The sequence below is a fragment of the Schistocerca americana genome, chromosome 1, assembly GCF_021461395.2.
Source record: "Schistocerca americana isolate TAMUIC-IGC-003095 chromosome 1, iqSchAmer2.1, whole genome shotgun sequence".
Lineage (NCBI taxonomy): Eukaryota > Metazoa > Arthropoda > Insecta > Orthoptera > Acrididae > Schistocerca > Schistocerca americana.
The window spans coordinates 1,072,144,835-1,072,169,596 of record NC_060119.1 but is presented as its reverse complement, the minus strand read 5'-3'; the positions used below and the strand labels follow the sequence as shown (position 1 = coordinate 1,072,169,596).

Here is a 24,762-nt window from a genome sequence, read left to right as displayed (position 1 = left end):
ACCAGTCTGTGTTGTTTATGTAGGCTATTGGCGCCCACGGTGTAATTCCTAAACTAGGCAGACGTAGATCTATAACACTTGCACGCTCCTGTATTTGGTGAGATCGCACGATCTTTTTACGATAAGGGAATGCATTTCTATTATGATTTTCTGTATAAGCTTACAAGTAATTCTACTTCCGGTGATTCTTGCACGCATCGTAAATTCACTCGTATGATTGAGAGCTTGCGTGAACTGGAACTCGATGATCTGTGTTCCCATAAGGGCGAGTATATCAAACTAGTGTATTATTATCCGGTCTTGTACATTGATTAATTCCCTCTCTCAGTAGGAAGTAAATCAAATGTTTTAGTACCTCTCGGTCGAGGATTATCTTCGAGCGTTATGAAAAGTGTAACGAGATAGGTATATTTCTTTGTGGAACTGACGTATGTGAATAGTGAGCACAATAATTTTCTTGACCATTGCATCAGTGTTTCATGAATACAGTACACTTTTGTCTCTTAATATCTCTATTGCTAGTCGACTTCCGCATTCCCACGGTGAATTTGGTATACTGTTATTTCGCGAGCGCTGCTTGTATGTCAGTCTTATTTGTAAAATTTTACCAACTAAATGAAGGGAAGCTAAAACAAATTTCGTGCAGTTGGAATTTTCTTCGAAATTTTTTTATGTCTTGTTCACCATCTATCCCATGTATTCATAATCCTACAGCACGCAGCTCTATGCATAGAACAATGTTTAATTATAATTTGCTGTCCGGATGTCTTGCGCAAGTTACTGATCCGTAGTTTTCAGCTTCAAAAGGTACGCCAACATGCAGTGCAAACCGTGACAGCATGAATTAAAATCAAGTCGCCTCTCTTCAAATGTTGCATTAACATGCTTCTAATTTCCAGTCAGTGGCGATCTTGTGTTTGCTTTTAAACGTAGCGTATACAAATGCATCGGCACATTATGCAGATTGGACACACATGATCACTGTATGAATGATGGCTATAAGGTAGGACACACTTTACATTAACGTTCCCCGTTGTATGTTATACGTTTTCAGGAGCTAACCATTCGGTATGTAATAAACTGAGAGTAGCTTCATCCATCATAATGTAAGGCGAGATAGCTGGTTGAGATAGGTGTTTAATGGTTCTTCTCTGTGGAAGAAAGTTATCTAGGGTCAGATGAAGTCAGCTGTGTAGCAAATGGACTTAAACCATCAAGAGTTATCTATAAAGTTAAAATAAGGGTACCTTGCAGAGTTCCATGTTGACTCGAAAGTTTGTTGAGAGCCGAACTGAAAATCAACAGAACACGAACCCACAACTTAAGATTCCAGAAGAGCAAACATGAAACACGGAAGATAATGATTCAGTGTCACATAGACGACGACGTCATTAATGACGGGAAACCGTATCGGACAGAACAATGCTGGAGAATGAACTCACACTCGCCATTTTCAAAGTAACCATCCATACATTTACTTTAACAAAATAAGGGGAAACACGGAGGGCAGTGCTACCTCGTTCGATAATCCAGACGAAATCAGAGACTTTCGCCAACACTACAAGCATGGATGACATGCTTTACGTATGTGTAAATATTTCTTTAAATATCAAGCTCATGCTGAAGACATATCTTTTCTGCAGCACAGTCAACGGATATGTTAATATGTAGTTACTTTTTTACACAGAAAAAGAGAGAATATGATTAGAAATTTTCTGCCAACAGGTAAAAGACAACGGTTTTTAAAGAAATTGGTTACAATAACAGAAATGTTTGATAACTTTTCAGAACAAGTATAATATTTTAAATACTTATGACGATATAATGCCGGCCGTAAGGGACTAAACTTGAACTAAAAACTCAGCAATTTTTTTTATAAAATAAGTTGTAGTATTCTCAGAAATTGTAAGAAAGCAATTTTTAGAGACAGTGAAAGTTCCTCTTCTTATGCGAAGGAGGGGTAGAAATCACGAAAGTATTTGGATGCAAGCGGCGAAATTGAATATTTTACGAAGCACGTGTGGGTGTAAACCGTTAGATAGGAATCGAAGTCGTATAGGTAGAGAAGAAAAAGTAGAACCTTCTCTGGGTGATGTAAAAAGAGGAATTGTATAAACATTTCCCCAGGATACAAGGATACAAACCAAGATAAAACAATTAATTAAGCTTCTAAAGGAAAATAGGGATGTAAGCTCCTCTGAGTAAGATACAAACAACCAACAGCATTTGTCGCAGACTAATCTACAAAGAAAAAGAAATGAAGAAGAAGAAAATACCCACCACTGAGCATATCACACGTCTCGAATGTATGTTACATTTAAATGAAAGAAGCATAACTGTGACAGGTAAGAGGAGACACCAATCTGCTGTGGACAGTGAATGCCAAAGCTCAATCTATGATCATTCTGTATTATGCACATTTGCAGTGATGTACAGGTATGGAATATTGCCACGTTCATAACCGTGGCAACAACGAAAAGAATCCCACTAATAATAGCCTTGACACCGACTGTTCCTTTATCAAAACATTCGACAAACAGTCCTGATCGGTCTCTCAAAATTTTACAGAGGCATTAGGACTCACCAAGTATATATTACTTTCTGGGGTAAGTGACGCCGGTAAATTGTCTCTGACTCGTCAGTTAGCTGTTCAGTTGTTAATCTGAGCAGTTACTGGAAAAAATGTGTTGAGAAAGTCTGAAAGATGACCGAAAAATAGTGTGTTGTAAAAACTTTGGAAAGAAAATAATACAAATTATGAACGAAATCAGAGAATCAGTTGATGAGTTTGTGTCTCTGTCAAGATAATTGCCGGGACGAAAAACAAAAGAAATGAATAAAATATAACAACTGTTGATAAATGTCTCTAGAAAATTAAATACAATTTTGAAAAGTGGACTTCTGACGTGTCTGATATCTGAAGTTACAATTAGTGCCAGTCGTCACTTACGGCCACGAAACTCGGATTTGGAGTGCAAAAAATATAAAAAAACTGATGGTCGCACAGTGAAAAATTAGAGACACGCATGAGAGAAATTACTAGGACAGAAAAAAACTGGCACTGGAAAGGAAGACGTAATTGTGTCTGATAATAAAATGAAGCTGTGTCGAATTACAATACATAAGAAGTAACCTACGTATCTACTTCACGGGATGCGGAAGGGTGACATCAGAATACACGATGGAGAAATATGGGTAGCTATATCCGAAAGCCGGAAGAAGCTTGGGGATGGACATGAACCACCAAAAGACCTCAAGGGGTAATGGAAACTAGCGTAAGCTAATTATTGGATGTGTGCATGCTCTTGCACCTGCACCAATGCTTTTCTCTTAGAGCTCTTGCGTCGTCTAATTTCGCAGTGAAAGAGATCTTCACTCCTTAGTTATTCTTCTAAATGACACACCCGCAAAGGCGAATTGTGTATGGGATTAGCTTTGTTAAATGCCTGTTTTTGGATATTAAGGTAAGAAAACGTTTTCCTCATACCGATCTTACAGCTGATAACTAACTGGCAGTACCATTAACCCCTCACAAAATTTAGAATTGTGATTACATTGCTAATTATATAAGTATTCTGCCATGCTCTGTCACAATAGTGCTATTTTGCCTCTTAATTGCTTGAGGGATTAAAATGCGTCTGGCGTGCCCATGAGGACCTTTCAGTAAACAACATTAATATACAAAATACATGCGTAATACATTCAAACTGCGAGAGAAAACCTACTGGCGAAATGGTAATCTCTTAGTTTCTGTTACAGAAAATGATAACAATACGATAAAAAACAAAAACCATGGTTTTAGACGTGACGTGATATAGGATAAGAAAATGACCGATCGTGCGCAACAAAAAACAAACACATGATAAGTAACGGGGTACACAGGCTTAAGTGAGTGAAAGAGTGAGTTATGCCAACACAGTTACTAGTACTGGCGCTAAGAGAAGACGAAACGGCATACCACTTATACAGAAGCGTCGATAAGTTCCATCAACGTCAGAAAATACGACACTGTAATAAAGTCAGAACGTTTGAGAGCAATCAAATGTTTGTCACCAAGCTGCAAAGGGCGAGTGGGGAACACAGAAAGAATGGAAGACGAAAATCTCGAGAAAGATGTTACAGCAGAGGAAGAAAAATACAGACTTCGCCCAGATGTGGGCTTTACATAAAAAGTGAAACAACAGCTGCATCCTTTAACAAAAGATTGCTACTGTAGAAATAAACCGAAAGAACCTCTTGAAAAAAAGTGCCATTACAATTCTGCACTATGTAGAGGAATCACAAATGAAATAGAATAAATGAGTCAAGATCTTGAAATAAATAATGAGCCAGTGTGGTAGAAACTAAACCAGATATTCCAAGACCCAACAAGCAGGAAACGATCACACTAAAAAAGAATGAAAAAGTACTAGCTTCATCAAATCGAGAATAACAACATGAAGCAATTGCCGATTAACATAGTCGACTGTAAATATTACATGTTAAAGGAATGAAGAACAACATAGTTATTTCTCCAGACAATCGTCAGAAACATTAAATATTTTAACTCATCTATGAAACGAAGAAATAATATAGACAAACACCTGATACCAGCCGTTTTTAATTTTGGAATAAAATATCTTTTCTGTAACGATAATTTTGAAATGTATTATAACAAAGGGCTATTAAATTAATTTTGAACTTTACGAGAATATTCAGCGAAGTGTAATTACGTCGTTCTAGACGGTGTCTAACGCTGAGGTGTGGTCAAACATTAGAAAATATTTTGCAGAGGCTAACATTCAGTGGGCACAGACACATACGACTGATAGAAACGTCTTGCCCACAGCAAGATGTTACGTTCAGGCAATGAACAACGGTGTATAAAAATTTTACGGAATCTATAATACATAAATTTAACCCACAGAAAATAACACTGAAACATGAACCTAATGCTTATAGATATTGATCACTAAGAAACACAAAGATAGTAAGTGTGCTTGCTACTTAGTATCGATATTGGAAAGGGTGTTTACGTTAAATGAAAATACGTACGTTCTTGCCTGACAGTCCAAAATTCAGTAAAAAATAAATTATTTATCTGTTATGTACACGAATTACAGGGAAGAAGTAAAATTGCTGCTGCAAATTTCGATAGGTGTAAATCTACATATAATTAAAGAAAGACAGTTTTGTAACGCAGCATTAGCTATAGAGGCACATCTCTTAATTTTTACTTCTATTGAAGTGACAGAAACATAGTTCAATAGAATTTTATAGAAAGTAGCTCCGGTTGCAAAACTATACGCTTATACAGTCTTAATGTCTGAAAAGCAGAAAGCATGCAAGATTTTACAGAATTATTTAATGTACGACTTTGCACATTTTAATTGTTTAATAGATCAGAAAAGTTGCGAACTGAAACGAGATCAGACAACAGTTTATCGAACATCGAAGTGTTATGAGTGAGCTCTGCTGTGATTATTTCTCTAATTTGTGTACGCAGTTGCAAAACAAAAGAAATGTGTCAGAAATTCTCAACACTTAATTCGAGTAAAAGACGATTATGTAAGTGAATGTAGTTTTCCATTGATCCGGTTAATAAAGAATTTTAAGGAGTTTATAATGTCTTAAACTCGTTTTCCATTTCATACTGGGCTTGTATGATTTCTTCAGTCATTCGTCAGCCATTTCAAAACCGCATCCTACTACAGCTAATCTTTGGAACTAATGAAACCGTAAACATCAATTTTCCTCTTTTTTGCGTACGTAAGGATGATTAATTTACCCAATAGTTTTACGGCTAGTTCGAGCTGAATTTAGTAAATTACCTCCGAAATAATAGACCACCGAATCAAGATATTTATTGAAACACGTCTGGCAGAAGAGCAATGTTATTTCAGAGCGGACCGCTCAAGTATAAAATATTTTAACATAATTGATAGCTTGAAGAGCTCAATACGGAAACAAGAATACCTTTCGTCAACTATGAAAAGTTACCGAGCATGTGATCTGTAGAAAATACTGAATTTGGAAGGCAGGAAGTAACTTTCTCCTCTTTTTGCAGCTTTCTACCGTAGATTACTGGAGAAACGAAAAGTTCCAAATGACTGGAGAAATAAACAGCCAAAGCGCGAACGCAACTACAAGCCTGTATTAATGTCCTCTGTCTGCTGTAGAATTTTTGAATATACTACGTAAAACTATTCGCAGGAAAGGCAAACTACAGGATGAGATTCAATGGATGAATCCTCAGGAGGTGCAGGGCAGACACGAAGGAGCTAACTCGCAAATGCTTAAAGCGACCAATACACGAATACTGCTCCTCAATCTAGGTTCCTTACCAGATAGAGCAGATAGAAAATAACCAAAGAAGAACAGCGCGGTTCGTTACAGGTTCGTTTATTAAACTCAAAAATGTCACGAAGATACTCATCCAACTCCAGTGGCAGAAGCTACGAAAGAGCTTGTATGCAACACAGGCTGGTCTACTGTTATTAAAGTTCCGGGAGCGCACTTTCCTAGAAGAGTCAAGCAATATATTGCTTCCTCCTACGTATATCTCGCGAAAAGGTCATGCAGATAAAATTACAGAGATTCCAGCTGACATGGGGTGTTACCAACAATAATTTTCCAAGCACCATTCGCGACTGGATGCTGCCACTAAAGGGGAGAAGCGACAGTGTTAGACGAAGTACTTTCAGCCAAACACTATAAGGCTTCTGGGAGAGTATAGATGAAGGTGTGAATTTAACGTGTCGTAACCATCGGAGTCAATCGAGTCTACGCTCTAGCTCAGCAGGACAAAGTTTTCTGGAAGGCATTGAGCGATTTGAACACTGGAGTCCCACATACATAGAAAAGGAGGGGATCAATAGTGATGAATCACAAACTGGAATCACAAACTGGAATACAACAAGGATGGGGCAACCCACTTTTCAAATGATCTGCTCTGACATCTGCCTTATTCGATTACGAGAAACCATGTAAAACCTAAATCCAGAAGTTGGAATGGGGATTCCAAAGCTGCTACTTCCTGACGACAATCCAGTGCCTTAAGCGGTACAGGACTCGCACGGGATTGTTGAAGGGATGGAGCTATCGCAACAACTGATCACTGCTAATCCTATGTCTTTAGTTTAAACACCGATAAAATGACGGAAAACAATAGCGAGAAGGCTTGCGTCAAAACTGCAGAAAACCAAGTGTAGAATTGAAATTTTTTACTGACAATATCCTTTGGCAAGGGTTGAAGAGACGAAATAGATTTCTGAATATTTGGACGCCACAGAAAGCCGAAAAGCCATTAATTCACAGAATACAGACGATCAATTGATATTAATAAGATTGAAGATGGACAACAGAACTGGTTCCATTGGTTAAATATTATTTCCAGCGTCGATTGAAGTACCATAAAATGAGTTTTGTAATTCAGCTATCCAAAGAATGATATATTTTATGACTGGAGTAACAACGACATTAGAAAATACAGCATTTCCAGAATTAAGCGTAACAACAGTAATAAAAGAAATAAGAGGTTTAATAGTGTAAGAGAAGATAAATCTTAATCACTCACCGTTTTATATCTTTTCAATGAATGAAAGTTTGCTTCGAAGTCACACGCAATAGTGAACGATTTTTTCTTGCTGTTAAGATTTCGGGTGCGTCTGCAGATGTTTCAAGACACAAAACGAAGGAAGTTTTACGACTATATGCAGAACGACACACAGGTTATTTTAGGAGGAGCCTGCAGCAAAAGCACTTTCAAAGCAATAATTTTTTTAAAAAAATCTTGTAACCTGTGAGTCACCTGAGGATGTGAGATAGGTTCCGAAACGAAAAGTGAGTCGTTACAAAAATGAAAAAAGTTAATTACAGAACACAAGAATGCACAGCTTCCTAATATCGCTATTACACCCAGCTATAAACTACTATCCCGCAAACAAGGAAAATACTTGGACATTGTTTGTAAGGCCTACTATGCATTAGTTAACGAGTGACGTGAAGAGCGATGATAACTCGGCTATAGAGTGTTCATCGCAACCCTCCAGGCACAACTACTAAAGAAAGACGCTGTATGTAGATAAAACTATGCAAACTTCATCTCAGTACTGAAACTAATGTAAATATGAGCGTAAAAACAGGAAGAGAAAGAAATGAGGCGAAAATGGAAGAAATAGAAGTAAGAATGTTGGCAGCTGCTGGTTGGCAACTGTTGGTGGCTTCCTGCATTGAATTTAATCTCCTTGCTCCAGCTAACAGACAAAATATATAAAGACATAAATCGAGGGAAGAAAATGAAGCACCTGAACTGGAAAACATAGCTTAGCTATTCTACCGCATAAAGTGGCATTGATAGATGTGATTATCCGTTCACCGAAGTTGGGAAAAGGGCAAATGACTGTGTTCCTAACTATTACATGCTGAACAGAGTAAAACAAAAAGAGATTGTTAAGAATGGCACAGAAACAGCAGCGCAACGAAGCAGTCAAGATGATAACTGCAGTGAAGATCAGAAGAAGAACAAGAAGAAGGTGATGCTGAACAAACTTCTGGTAGAGATAATACTGTTTCTCTGGTATCTAAAAGAATAAAGATCTAATTACTTTTAGAATAATACGTAAAACTTATATAATCTGCCTATAACAAAAGACATTTTTCTGTGTTATTTTATGAGAATGTGTCTGTATTATGTCGAAAGATTATATATTTACTACACTAAATTACCTTTGGAAAAAGTGAGAGGATGCCTTAATCTGTAGTGTCCTGACAAAGAACACTACCAGTAAAAGAAGATTATCGAAAATCTTAAGTGAAGTAGGTGCATGAAAACAAGAAAAGATAAGTACTTGACGGCAAAACATATATGGATTGTCTCACTTAAATCGTTAACCTAAAATACTTACAAAACGTTTAAGCTACTAAAAAAGTTTTTCTACTAGTTATTGTATGCTAAGTGGCAATTATTATTAATAAAATGAAATTTTTCGCCTTACCGATTTGTTAAAGTAATTAAGATTTTCAAGGGACAAAAGGCAGGAAATAAGAACCAAATTCAAACTACAAGAATTCATTTAGAACTGAGGTGATATAATCAGACGAGAAAGCGAAGATTATACGTACGCGAACGGAGTAATTAGGTACTTAGCCGAACAGTAAGACCATATGCAAGCACGGACACAGCTAAGGAACAGAAAATGTCGTGTGGAAGAAGGCAAATATTAAAGAAAAGATGATAAGTTCAAGAAAACAACAACGGGATCATGATAGCGTATAGTGAACTAAAAGAAACTATTTGGGTCTGTAAACGAAAGTATATGACGAGATATAACAAAATTTGGTAAGAGAAATAATTGAAAACAGTAAGCGTACGGGAAAAAACGGACATTTAGTTTGAGTAGACACTACGTTTTATCAGTGAAAATGACAAATAGCACATTTACTAACAACGGGAAAACCACAGACGTATTAATTTTTTAAAAATGTTTGTTAGTTCAAGAGAGGGACCAAAATAGAAATAAGTTAATAAATAAAACAACAGTATTTCGGAAATAATGCGAGATACGTAAGAAGAAGAGGTAAGCAAGAAGCAGAAATACGGGGGAAGGAAAAGTGCCTGGAAACAGTGATTTAATAGATACGACTAAAACTGGAGGACAAATAATAGAAAAATAACTTGCAAAATTATTTACAGGATGTCTGCGGAGGTAGAAAATTCCAATAAAACTGGAACAATGCTGTAATTGCGCAACTTCCGGAAAAAGCTCTACAGCCCCCTCAGATTTTAACGTTAACCACTTAGAAAAAGCTGTGAATTTTAATCAGGCAAAGCAACAAGGAGGCTTGAGAAGTTATCGGTATAACAGAACGAAGTAATGAGTATGAATTACTCTTCTGTCTATTCTTCATGCTATTTAATTTCCGTACTGCTAGACGTTTAGAAAAGAGTAAATTCAGTACATTAATATACTGAAGGATGTATACGTGACTGCCACACCTTTTAGTAGGCGCCTTCACAATAGTAAGCAGTTGAGTGTTGACAGAAAAACAACGTAAGGAGATGCTATGTCATCCAAACTATTCTCGGCAGCACTAGAAGAAATTCTTAGTCACTAAACTAGACAAAATAAGATGGAATATGTGTTAGGGGAACATCGTTTTAGTGATAACGTTATACCATTTGTCTCTCGAGCAAATAAACTGCAACAAATGATGGAAGAACTTAATAAAGTTTGAAAGCAGCAGAGAAAATAAAAACGAACAAAATTAGTATAGAATCACAAAACCTGATGATGAAGTTTTATTTTATTTGGAGCAGTTTAAATTAACGACCTGATGGACAGCACAATACATAAACAGAAGGATACTAATGGTCTTGAGTGCTTTTGCTACACTACACAGAGTTTTCAAAACTAAACTTCCGATGGGTGTAACGGAATATTTAGTCAGTGTGCCAGCGTGAATTATCATTTCGGCTTAGAGCAGTAAGACGTAGACTTTCAATACGAGAACTATCTAAAGCCATAAATTTACTAAGTAAGCATTGGCACGATGCATCTCAATAACTAAGAGACGCTGGAAAACTAGCAAATTGATCAAGGAACAAACTGGAGTGGAAATCAGAATTACGACTGATGATAATTAACTGGAGGAATGTGGAACATCGTACCCAGGCAATTTGTTGGAAAGTACTTCGCAGGATTCCACGAGACTTCAAAAGAGCGAAATAACGGCATAGCAAGAAAGTTTATTTCGGAGAAATACTCACGTAAATTCTTTAATGGCTACATCGCTTTTGACAGATGAAACATTTTCAATAGCGCATAGATACTTGTTAGCTGACGGCTACGTCATAACATGTGGGTAATCGTTCTAGTAAGAGCTTCACGTAAATGGAAACTCTCCGCGCGTTATGACTTAGGCATCGGCCAAGAAGTATCTAAGAGCTATTGAAAATGCCTTCTCAGTCGCAACAAGTTTAGCTTAAACAATTTATGTGTTCATTTATCTCCAGTAAACTTTATTATTAACGGTAATGTGCTCGCTCGCTGCTGTTCACAGCCTATAACATGGCAAATATAAACAAATGGAAGGTCGGTAGTTAACATTACGAACATGCACCAACAACAGAGATGCACAATTTTGGCAGATAAACGTCTGAGAAATAGGTGGGATATGTGCTGAGGCAAAAACGAAATAGCTACTAGCCTTTGTAATGATGAACGATCTCCAAATAAAATATCAAGTCAGTGTGTTTTTATAATATGATCTGTTTTCTCAACTCAAATTTACAAATTTCTTGGTTGCTAACACTCAAGCCACTGCTTACAGATTTTTGAATGAAGCAATGCATTAACAAAAGGCTTATTAAATTTACGATTTTTGTTCTTTAGAGAGGAGCGGTCTGTAAAGAACATACATCTCAGTGTACAATCGTGGTCCGCAAAGTGCGCACTTACAGATAGGCAACACCTTTTTCGACATGCGCCTCGGTTCCACATGGGTCATGCACACGAACAGAAATTGCACATACCTCATACACACGAACAGAAATCGCGCCTACGGTCTCACCACTGCGGGACATCGTATTTCATCGCCCTGTCTCCACATTACGAGACGAGCTTTAGGATAAAGCAGAATGCTGGAGATGTCAAACCGTCCAAATTTCGAACCACATCTACAAGCTCCTGACATCAAGCGTTAAATCGTCCACCTGACACTAATATAAATGGGCGTAGGTCTGTGACTCACGTTTCTACGAACTTTTTAGTTACAGAAACTTTCACAGGTAATACTTCAGAAATTACACTCCGGCGTGTTTACGTACATGTGCTTTTAGATGCGTCGTAGGAAACTGTATGGGAGGAGAACACCTGCCGCCCTATCTGTGAGCAACATGACTTGCATCCTGTTTAGCCCCAAAGGGAAGTAATAGTATCTTGTAAAGAAGCTATAAGATTAACATCAACAAAAGTAAAACAAGGATAATGTAATTCAGACCCATTAAACCAGTCTTTTATGGGTGAAACAGAATATACAATCAGAAACTAAAAGTAGAAGATTAATTTTTTTATATGGACAACAACAAACCTATTGACTAGAGAGACTTTGTAGAAAGAAAAGCATGTCTGAAATAAAGAGATGCTGTTAACGTTGAATATAAGTTTAAGTGTTAGGAAGTCTTTTATGAAGGTACTTTTCTGAAGTATAGTCTTGTACAGATGTGTAACGTAGAGGATAAACAGTTCAGAGTAGAAGATAATATAAGATTTTGAAATGTGGTGTTACAGAAGAATGCTGCAGATTAAATAGAAAGATAAAGTAACTTATGAGGTGGTGCCGAATCGAACGGAAAAACCAAAAATGAGTTTATACCACAATCTTAATAAAAGAAGAAAAAATAGGACACAACCTTAGACATCAAGATGTCAATTTCGTAATGGGGAAATGTGTGGATAGTAAAAATAGTAGAGATACCTCGGCTTGAATACACTAAGCAAGTTAAAATGGGCGTAGGTAGCAAAGATGTAGAAATGAAGCGACTTGCACAGGCTAGACTCGAATGGAGAGCTATTCCAAAGCAGTCGTCGAACCGAAACCACAACAAGCAAGAGTACTACAGCACTGTCTTCCACACTCAAGGCGTATTATTCGGAATGTAGCTTCGTTTTCACATTGTCTTTAGACTCACGTTCATACGTCATGATCCTGCAGCGGGTGACTGAGCGACGATTGGGTAATGGACGGTAGGGCCATTCGAGCACGGAATTCCCGAACGAACGTGTGAAATGTCGAGTGCAGCTACTCCCCGCGCCCAAAGCGATTGCAGTGAGATATGCCGTACTTTCAATGAAATAACTGTGCTCAGCAAGAACTGCTAGTATCTACAATGCCTGTTTAGACGAGCTTCACTTCCGGAATTCATGCAAACATGCAAAAGTCATCACGTTATCGAAACCATCCAAGGACTCATTGTTTCCAAAAAAAAAAAAAAGAAAGAAATTATTTCTCTACCAAGTTGTTGCGGCAGAATCCTTAATCATCCTACTTGTTCTTCAAGATCTCCTGAATACCCGATAAATCATCTTGCAACGATCGCTTGGGTTTCGTGTACATCACAGCACCATTAACAGAACTCTTCGACTAGTCGAGCAGCAAGATAAAATGAGCACAGTACTGGGCTGTCCTACTGGACAATGAAAAGGCATTCGATGAGGTTTGGTGCATGAGACTCAATTATATTCTCCTCCGTGTGCAGCAGACAGTTGTTATAAAAGGCAACAAGAGCCAGCAACACAGTATAGTTGCAGGGGCCCCTCAAGACTCAGTCACTGGTCCTTTACTCTGCTCTACATACACCGACGATAGTCCACAAGAAGCAGGAGCCCAATTGTTCTTATTTGCCGACGGTACAGCAACCTATGGAAGCAGCTCCAGTTTAAAATACATTGCACGAAAACTTCACAAACATCTGGACGATATTCATCGATGGACATTTCTCTAGAAGATCACTGTAACTGTCGTTAAGACTCAAGCTATTCTTTTCACTAATGACAGCGTGCTCCATCATGTTGAAATAACAGCCAACAGCATCGATATACTTTGGAAAACAAATATAAAATAGTTGGGCCTGATATGAGTATGAAGACTAAATTTTAGGAAAGAGATTGCATATATCACAGACGATCAGGCTTACTCTACCGGATGTATTTACTCATGAGAAGTGGGCTCATCATGACAGTGAAGATAAGAATTTGATACGAATTTTATTAGAATTCCTACTGCCGGTCATCACCTACGGATCCGGAATCTGCGAGCACCAATATAAAAAGGGCTGGTCATCACCTACTGGTCCTTAATCTGTGAGCAACAATATACAAAGGTCCAAATACTTCAGGATAGATTTCTAGGTGTTGCTACCCTCTGAATACACCTGTATAGAATGATCTTGAAATCCACAACATATAGAAATCATTCGAAGTAAAGGCAAACCTTCTACAGAGCGTTTAGAAAAAAGGTGACATATCTCTACAGGAGGTAGTATTGACCAAAAATAGAAGAAAAGATCCTGTAATCATACGTCCAGTAACCAACATCTGTTGAAAATCCGCAGCTCACAACTTTCATTTTCTTTAAAGGTCAGGCAAGATTCGTAAGAGATAGTATAGTAAATTACTGAAGTAGGCAGGTGTGGACAGATGCAATTTCTCGAGCAGTCATGGAGGTATGACATCAGGACAGCCTGTATGGGCAGAAATTGTTGGTGACGGGCTCACTGGACCCTACGCTTCAATAAACAGATCGACAATGCTTTGTATCACCAATTACTGCGCAATGAATTACCAGAGCTATTGGAGGGTGTTACTAACGCAGAAAGACGACTGCTGTTATGTACGACGGATGAACACTCCATTTTCTACGGATTGTGCGACATTATCTCACCACAACGTTTCATGGGCTATGGACTGGTCGAGGAGGTCCGGTGGCGTGGCCTACCAGTTCACCGAACCCGAATCCGTTTAGTATGTGACAATGGAGACATTTGAGCGATTGATGTATCGCAACCATTGCTAAAGTGGGGACGTTACACGAGTTGGTCACGAATTCATGTGGCGCAATCCGAATGTAGTCAGGTGTATTTGTGTATTTGAAAAAGTGAATGATTCATTGCGAGGAGGATTTGAAGGATGTGTCAGGATGCACGGTAACCACATGCAGCAGTGTCTATAGTGTCTGCTTCTACGTAAAAAGACAGACTGAAATGACAGGACAGATTGCCCCACATCTTAACAGGTATTGGTTTCCGATCATTACAGGAACTTCTGGTTTTCGTCCTCATCAGTAGCTGAGTTGCCAACACAGCTCACAAATGGTTCAGATGGCTCTGAGCACTATGGAACTTAACTTCTGAGGTCAACAGTCCCCTAGAACTTAGAACTACTCAAACCTAACTAACCTAAGGACATCACACACACCCATGCCCGAGGCACGATTCGAACCTGCGACCGTAGCGGTCGCGCGGTTCCAGACTGTAGCGCCTAGAACCGTTCGGCCACTCCGGCCGGCCGCAGCTGACAGCCAGGTAGTGGAACCGGGTTCAATTCCCGGTACTGCCGGGATTTTTCGTTGGTGGGATGACTGGTACGAGGTAACTACAGCCTCTTGAGGACACCTGACGAGCTACTCGACCGATTAGTAGCGGTTATGTAGACAAGAAACCCGACAGCAACAGGGAGAGTGGGTTACTGACCACATGCACCTCCATACCGCATCTGATGGTAGATGGTAGATGTCGGTCGCTCGTGTCCGATTGGACCGTTTAGGGCTAGAATGGGGAACTTTCGGATCACGTTGGAATGAAATTACAATGAAGTGAACACCCTTAGCTGCATACAGGCGTTGACATACGTCAACGGGGACAGATGAAAATGTGTGCCACGACCGGGACTAGAACCCGGGATATCCTGCTTACATGGCAGACGTTCTATCCATCTTAGCCACCGAGGACACAGAGGATAGCGCGACTGCAGGGATTTATCTCTGGCACGCCTCCCGCAAAACCCACATTCTCAACGTATTGTCCCGCACTACATTCGTAGTGCCCCCGCCCATTATACTCATTACTCGCGGCGCGTTGCCGATTCCCGTAAGAGTTCGGGCACGGTTTGTGCATTCGCACACAAGAAGAAGATGGTCAAGTGGCCGGTGAGCCTTAACTATATATTTACTAAGGTGGTATCTGTTCTTTCGGACATGTGTAGTTAAGGCTCACCGGCCACTTGACCATCTTCTTCTTGTGTGCGAATGCACAAACCGTGCCCGAACTCTTACGGGAATCGGCAACGAGCCGCGAGTAATGAGTATAATGGGCGGGGGCACTACGAATGTAGTGCGGGACAATACGTTGAGAATGTGGGTTTCGCGGGAGGCGTGCCAGAGATAAATCCCTGCAGTCGCTCTATCATCTGTGTTCTCGGTAGGTTAGATGAGAGCCGGCACGGTAGCTCAGCGTGTTCGGTCAGAGGGTTAGCTGCCCTCTGTAATAAAAAAAAACTGAGTTAATCGATCAACAACGAACTCAAACGGATGTCTTACGACGTCCGCCCCGAGAAGATGCAACGAAGAAAAGCGAACATAATGAGATAAAAAACAGATGGATAAAGCGTCTGCCATGTAAGTAGAAGATCCCGGGTTCGAGTCCCGGTCGGGGCACACATTTTCATCTGTCCCCATTGACGTGTGTCAACGCCTGTAAGCAGCTAATGGTGTTCATTTCATTGTAATTTCGGATTTTTACCAACCTACGTTTTCGTTTGATTTTCACGGATAGGAAAATGTGATACTTCCTTTCACACACCCAGTGCAATCGTTCAGAACTGCCCCCCTCCCCGACACCTCACTCGCTAATCCAGGCCTCGACCATCACTCGGCCAGACTTCAAGACAAAATTTCTAGTGATGATAATGGACTCTGAGTTCAACTTTTAACTTCTAGCACTTAAACATCCTTCAGTTTAAATCGGAAACTCGTCACAAAAAACACTCACACGAGCTCGACCCCCATTCACAAACTAGAAACGTGAACACAAGAAAAATCGCTTAGTTAACCTTGCTGCTCGAACTAAAGGGTTGCAGTGCCGATTCGATTGCACGTTCTGTCGGTAGGAAGAAATGCTTCGCGAGGAGCGTCGCACGGCGTCGCACGAACACACACGGGGCGCACAGTGGACGAGACGGGCGCACAGTGGATGCAGACAGAGGACAGAGCGCGTCGCGTCGCGTGGCGGCAGGGCGCAGCGCGAGCCAGCCGGCCCCGGGCGGGACTGAGTGCGGCTGCCGCCGCGCGGCTGGCCGGGAGGCGCGCGGCCCACTCGCCGGCGCGGCTGCAGCCCGCGCGGCCCACGTCGGCACAGCCGCCCCGCGGCGCGGGCCCACACCGTGCGTGGTCGTGGCCGTGGTCGCCGAGGGCTGCCCGCCTCATCTGCCTTTAATGCGACGCCCCGGCGCTGTCCGTGTCTCGCCTGTCCTCCTCCGTAGCCTCCTCCGCGGATCTCTAATCTTCATGAAGTGCCGCTCCCAACTGGCTCTCTATACCTGACACGTCCGGCAGCGAGTTGTAAAGCTAACGCTGACGCGGAGCTGAACGAGTTTTGTATCGTCTCTTCCTGCTATTTCATGTTGAGGAGCCATTTCGGCACGTGAAACACGAAATAAGTTCTGCGATACTTGGGTAAGGTGTCACCTACATCTACATCTACATCTACATGATTACTCTGCAATTCACATTTAAGTGCTTGGCAGAGGGTTCATCGAACCACAATCATACTATCTCTCTACCATTCCTCTCCCGAACAGCGCGCGGCAAAAACGAACACCTAAATCTTTCTGTTCGAGCTCTGATTTCTCTTATTTTATTTTGATGATCATTCCTACCTATGTAGGTTCGGCTCAACAAAATATTTTCGCACTCGGAAGAGAAAGTTGGTGACTGAAATTTCGTAAATAGACCTCGCCGCGACGAAAAACGTCTTTGCTTTAATGACTTCCATCCCAACTCGCGTATCACATCTGCCACACTCTCTCCCCTATTACGTGATAATACAAAACGAGCTGCCCTTTTTTGCACCCTTTCGAAGTCCTCCGTCAATCCCACCTGGTAAGGATCCCACACCGCGCAGCAATATTCTAACAGAGGACGAACGAGTGTAGTGTAAGCTGTCTCTTTAGTGGACTTGTTGCATCTTCTAAGTATCCTGCCAATGAAACGCAACCCTTGGCTCGCCTTCCCCACAATATTATCTATGTGGTCTTTCCAACTGAAGTTGTTCGTAATTTTAACACCCAGGTACTTAGTTGAATTGACAGCCATGAGAATTGTACTATTTATCGAGTAATTGAATTCCAGCGGATTTCTTTTGGAACTCATGTGGATCACCTCACACTTTTCGTTATTTAGCGTCAACTGCCACCTGCCACACATACAGCAATCTCTTCTAAATCGCTTTGCAACTGATACTGGTCTTCGGATGACCTTACTAGACGGTAAATTACAGCATCATCTGCGTACAACCTAAGAGAACTGTTCAGATTGTCACCCAGGTCATTTATATAGATCAGGAAAATTGTAAAAAGAAGATGATGATGATGATGATGTTTGGTTTGTGGGGCGCTCAACTGCGTGGTTATCAGCGGCCGTGCAAATTTCCAACTTTTGCTCAGTCCAAACTCGCCGCTTTCATCAATGATGATGAAATGATGAGGACAACACAAACACCCAGTCATCGTGAGGCACGTAGAAAGAAGAACGCTCCTTGTATCACAAGCAGAACTTGCGATACGCCATACTGTATCTGTCGTGTTCTCCTGAAGCCCATATTTGGTGCATTTTATGTTATAATTTACTCCTTACGAATAATGCTGTTTCTATGAACCTCCACATTTCATCTGTCGAGAACGAATCGGTCCTGGTCCGATTTGTTGTAATAAAATGGGGGGAAACGTCATACTTGCTGTTAAAGAATTTTCGTATTTAGTTATTTTCGCTTTAAAACTCGAGTTTTATGAAACTACCGCTGTTTAACGAAAAGGCACATTTAAGTTTCGTTAAAATGTGTTGCTCTTGGTAGGATTTGTTATAATAAGGTGTTATTTAATAATATATCGGCCAGTAAAGCCTTACCCGGCCGGTGTGGCCGTGCGGTTCTAACCGCTTCAGTTTGGAACCGCGCGACTGCTACGGTCGCAGGTTCGAATCCTGCCTCGGGCATGGATGTGTGTGATGTCCTTAGGTTACTTAGGTTTAAGTAGTTCTAAGTTCTCGGGGACTGATGTCCTCAGGAGTTAAGTCCCATAGCGCTCAGAGCCATGTAGTAAAGCCTTAAGAAGAGCCGGTCGTTGTGGCCGAGCGATCCTAGGCGCTTCACTCCGGAACCGCGCTGCTGCTACGGTCGCAGGTTCGAATCCTGCCTCGGGCCTGGATGTGTCTGATGTCCTTAGGTTAGTTAGGTTTAAGTAGTTCTAAGTCTAGGGGACTGATGACCTCAAATGTTAAGTCCCATAGTGCTTAGAGCCATTTGAACCTTAAGAAGACATTAACATAGAATACAAGGTCGTTGTAGCAGAATTGCAGTGTAGCGTACGTAGAAGACAGGCACGCCAAATTACAAAACATTAGGTATTGAGTTCTCTTCCCACTACTTGCAGAGATTTTTTCATTTTCGTGATTCCTAAAAGATTGTGCGGCATTTTTATTAAATTAATAGAAAAAGCTTCTGTAATATTTGATGTTATATTAATGTAAGTGCGTTCTCTGACACGAGTGAGCATGCTCGATTTTAAGAACATTTATATGCTGTTGTCATTACTGACTGGACGTGCAACATACGTTTTTTTTTATTATTACGTATTCATCGACACTGAAGTTTTTATATATGTGTACTAAAGACAGAACACCACACCATGGACAAGCGAGGGAATGTGCGCTTAAATAGAGTTAACGTACGAATTTTATGAATGTCCATATTCGTAAACAAATTGTGTGGTTTGTGAGGAAAATAAAGGTGGCAGGGCACCGAGAACGCTAAATCACGTTAACCAGCTCGTTCCGTGTGCCGACGGCGCTGTGACTCGTGACGTTGGACTTCCTGTCCGACTCCACGTCGTCGTCAGCTGTCTTGTCACATGTGACTACAGCTTAATGGTCCAGTTACATGCGTTTTCATTGCCCCCTAAAGTATTAATCTAGTGTACTACAGGGAAGAATGTTTGAGACTGGCGTCGTTACTATTAGACCTCTGGAAAAGTATCACTCATACAGTTCCGAAGGTAGCAAGTGCTGTCAAGTGCGAGAACTAAAACTCAGTCAGCTTAACAGCTCATGCATCCAAGCTGCCACGGAGCGAGATGGTGCAGTGGTTACAACACTGCCTTTGCATTCGGTAGGACGACGGTGCAGATCCCCGTCGGGTCACACAGATTTACGTTTTCCGAGATTTACCAAACTTGTTCCATACAGGTGGTTCTTTCGAAAAGAGTACCGCTGATTTCCTTCCCCGTTCTTTCCTAATCCGAGCTTGTGCTCGGTCTCTACAGACCTAGCTGCCGACGGTACATTATACATTAATCTTATCCAAGCTGCTGACAAGAATAATATATAGGAGAAAGGAAAAGAAAATTGAACATCTGTTAGATGACGATCAGTTTGGCTTTAGGGAAGGTAAAGGCACCAGAGAGGCAGTTCTGACGTTACGCTGGATAATGTAATTAAGAATGAAGGCAAATCGAGGTTCGCTACTAGGATTTATAGAACTAGAAAAAACATTATTTAATGTAAAATGGTGCATGATAATGTTCGGAATTCTGAGAAAAGTAACAGCAAACTATAGGGAAAGATGGGTGATGTAAAACTCTTGCAAGAATCAAGAGGGAACAATAAAACTAGAAGACGAAGAACGATGGTGTAAGGCAGGGCTGCAGTCCTTCGCCCCTACAGTTCAATCGAAACATCGTAGCAGCAATGACGGACATGAAAGAAAGATTCAAGAATGGGATTAAAATTCAGTGTGAAAGGATATCAATGATAAGACTCGCTGATGACATTGTTATCCTCACATCAAGTGAAGAAGAATTATAGGACCTGGTGAATGGAATGTAGAAGGATATAAAAAGCAGAATAGCACAGGCAATGAGGGATTTCCTGTTCAAGAGAAATCTTCTAGTATGAAACATTGACCTTAATATGTGGAAGAAATTTCTGAGGCTGTACGTTGGGAACACAACATTGTACGATAATGAACATAGATAGTGAGGAAACCCCGACGGAAAAAATCGAAGCGTTTGAGATGTGTTCCTACAGAAAAGTGTCGAAAATTACATGTAGTGATAATATAAGAAATGAGGAGGTTCTCCGCAGAATTGATGAGAAAAGAAGTACGTGATAACCATTCAGAAGAAGAAACAAAATGATAGGAAACGTGTTAAGACATCAGGGAAAAACGTACACGATACTGGAGGGAGTTGTAAGGGTAAAAACACTGAGAGAAGACAGAATTGGAATACATCCAGCAAATAATCGAAGAATCAGGTTGCAAGTGCTACTCTGAGATGAACAAGTTAGCGCAGGAGAGGAATTTGTGAAAAAAAGCACAGAACGATCAATACTTGGTTCAGTTGGTAAGAGTGTTAACGGAAGTGGCAAGTGAGCAGACACGAAGATATATCGTAGTGAAAATAGGGTGAGAGTTTTGGGTTGAAAATTTGACTCTGTCAGAATTTAGTGCTGTGTGTATGCATTGACCTTAAGGTTGGAGAGTTGTTCTATCCACTAAAAAAGTTTAATACTGCGTAAAGCAAACTAATGTTTTTACTCTAGTATTTGTATTCAAAACTTAAATACTGCAATTGTGTGTAATGTTCAAACTATATGAACTTAGTTACGTAAGCCAAAACAATTCTGTTACTAATAAATATAAATTTCAAAAACTATACATATCCATTACTAGTAAGGTTAATAATCTGTGCAGTCTTTCATTGTTCAGTTACATCCTTCAAATAAAAAGGGCTACTGTATTTACTGTGAACTATAAAGTTGTGTGTACTTTTAAGTTTGTACGAACTTTGAAAGAAACTGAACTTGTACATTTGCTACAATCAGTTAAGTTATGTGTCATTACCACAGTTTCGTTTAACTGAACTTTTGTTAAGTAAAAGTTACTTCACTTGCTACAAACATAGGTAATAATCGTGTTTTTATAGAAACTTCCTACTTCAACAGTTTTAATTAAACTTATTAACACACCACATAACTTAAGGTTGCTTAACGTTTAAATTTCTCTTAACAGTACATTATAATATAGACTCTTTAACAATGCACACTAGATTTCGTAACTGTGAGACAGCAGTGGTAATCAAATTGTTACAATGACATATATACCACAAACATCAAGTGCGTTATTCGCAGACACAGAGATAGTCAGTGGGATTTGAAATATCATGGTAGTCTTTAATTATTAAGATTCACCTACTTTTTCATTCTCTATATATCGTTCAACGTTAGTGGAATAGTGATTCTACATCCTGTTACAAAACTGAAATATACAATGTTATATCTTGTCTTTGTTGGTCGAAGTTAACAAAACTTGTACTCAATTTAAAGTTCCAGGTGTACGGCTTCATATTATACAAATCACATGCTTTTTACACGTTATTATTCTTCTCTGGATACATCTTTACGCGCAATTAGTATTCTATCAGCTATACTGATACAAATGTCCTTTGAGGCAGGTAATTACAGCTCACAACGGGAAAAATCAACATTTGATTTGCTCCATTCTTCTTCTCGCCTCGCAACACATAATAACCGCATATTTATTGAAGCACACGGTGCTATCCATTCGACCACTTCACCCAAACGAAGACTATAACAGACTGAAAACAGAGCTTTCGATGCTTGCTCTAATCTGCAGCATCATGGCACATCATCCTTGATACGCTGCTCAAGCATACACAAATATCAGTCCTAACCAGGATGAGGTTCCACAAATTCTTTGACATATTTCTCCACTATTTAAGTGACTGAAACCACAATGAGAAATTAAGTTGCAATAATTACATATGTTGAAAAATACTTCAAATTTATCAAAAATAAATAAAGATACATACGAGAAAACGAATGTAAGTATCTGTTGTGTGCGTGTGTGTTTAATACTATTACGTTCCAGCCTTTAGATGTGGAGGGTAAAAGCTTTGATTTGGTAAAAGAGCTCACATGTCTTGAGGCAGTACTCAGTGAAAGCATGAGACAGACCAGGAAACAATGCGAAGAATTCAAGCAGGCATTCGGAAAGCTGCGCAAGTCCCGACTTCTATCGAGATCCACAAAGATTGGTATCTACACGACCATATGTAATACAACCTGTGGTCCTATACGGAACAGAGATATGGACTTCGATCTAAAAGATGGGAAGAAAACTCCTGAAATTTGAGAATGCTGTTCTGAGACAGATTTTTGGACCAGTAAAGGACAGAGACTACTGGAGAAAAAGGAAAACCCACGAATTGCAGTAACTATACAAAGTGTTTCTTCCAGCGTTCCATATAGCCTTCTATTCACGAATCAAATAAGAACTTTTGCCGTCTGCGATGGTCGTGTGTTCTACACACTTCTCAGAATTGAGGCTGTTATGGATGCAAGAAAGTCCTCTGGCCATTCCCGTTTGTCGTAGACGTAGTTGCGCAGAGAGGTCAGTTCCTTTTCGCTTATTCCTAATAGTCTTTAATATTTCTGGAATATTGTCTGCACCACTCATTTCCCTCAAAGCCTTACCTCCGATAACGTCTCCCCTTTTTTCTCTACATTTACTGCTCCTTTCTTCTTCAGCTTCAAGGAGACTTTCATCATACTCTTTCCACTTATCCTGAACTTCTCTTGGATCGCTTAATAGAGTTCCGTTTTACCTTTCTATCTCCACATTAGATTCCTGAAATATTATCTCCTTGGCTTATCTATTCAGCATTTCGCGCTTGGCCTCTTTCTCTAGTGTCTCAGTTTCTGGCAACCAAACTTCCAGATGTCAGACACTCAGATCGATACCAGGCGTTGTAAGTAGATAGCGTATGTAGAACATGCATAAACGGTAATTAAAAGTAACACCAGAGCTACGGAGCACAGGAAAATCGCATCTGTCAGTAATTGTTTCGAGAGTATCTCGTGCGTGAGTTGGTAGAGCGTGCAAGCGTCGTATCAAAGGTCCTGCGTTCAAACCCCACTCGTGACAATTTTTTTACCTATTTAGGCGTGAAACTGTTATATGGGAGAACATTTTCCTGAGATGTAAAAGGACTTTCCGGAGTTTGTAGCAATATTCTTTTGGTAGTCTGCTTTTGCTTCGTTAGTTGAACGTTACGTATTTATTGCTGATCTTATTATTGTATTTATTATTACTACTATTAGTTTTGTTATTCTTCTTCTTCTTCTCCTTCTTCCTTTCTTCGTTTGGGTCAGCTAAGGACCACGCACCAATTTCAATGCTTCCTTCTTTGTTATTCTTTCTTTTTCCTCCAGTATTCTTTCACCTTTTCACTATGTAACCTTTTCCTCTCCTCGGACCATTTTGACCCTATCTACTTCTCCCTCTTGCCTTGAAATCCTTCCATTTTTAACACTTTCCTCTTGAAACTCTCTCTTTCAATTGCATCTTTTTCACTTATGTTGTTTCTTTCCAAATCTTTCCTAACTTCTTGTATCCAGGCTTTGTTGACTTCTGTCCCAAAGATATTTAAAAATCTGTTTGGTTAACCTGTTGCTGTTCATTCTGTATGAGTGTCCAAAAAATAGCAGTCGCCTCTTTCTTAATGTTTCATTTATGTTTTCTATGTTGCGATAAACTTCTTTATTGCTTCTTAATTTTTAGACAGACACCTTTTGTTGTAGATATTCCTAGTTATTCTATAACCTCTCTCCATTTTATGTACTCTTTCTTCAACAGAGGATTTTTCTACACCATTTTCTTGCATAATTTCTCCCAAATATTTAAATATATTTACCCTTTTTATCTGGCCAATATCTGTTGCTATGGATTGCAGAGCATTATTTATTTTTGTCATAAATATTGTTTTTTCTACAGATATTCTTAAACCTGCTTTGTTGGCTACTTCTTCCAAGAGACAGATTTGTATTCCAGAATTTGCTAGGTTTTTAGAAAGAATGGGAAAATCATCCGCAAATGCTAAACAGTGAGTTTCAATACCTTTGCTTTTATTTCCCAGTCTGATTGGTGATAGCTTC

General features: G+C 39.9%; 1 long non-coding RNA gene across 1 annotated transcript in view; it reads right to left on the bottom strand.

Moving 5' to 3' along the window:
* LOC124549847 overlaps nt 1-16,787 on the bottom strand; it is a 78,786-nt gene extending 61,999 nt beyond the window's left edge. Inside the window, exon 1 of the long non-coding RNA XR_006967717.1 lies at nt 16,587-16,787. This is a non-coding gene — a long non-coding RNA (uncharacterized LOC124549847). The remainder of the gene's footprint in view (nt 1-16,586) is intronic.
* Nucleotides 16,788-24,762: the final 7,975 nt, after the last annotated feature.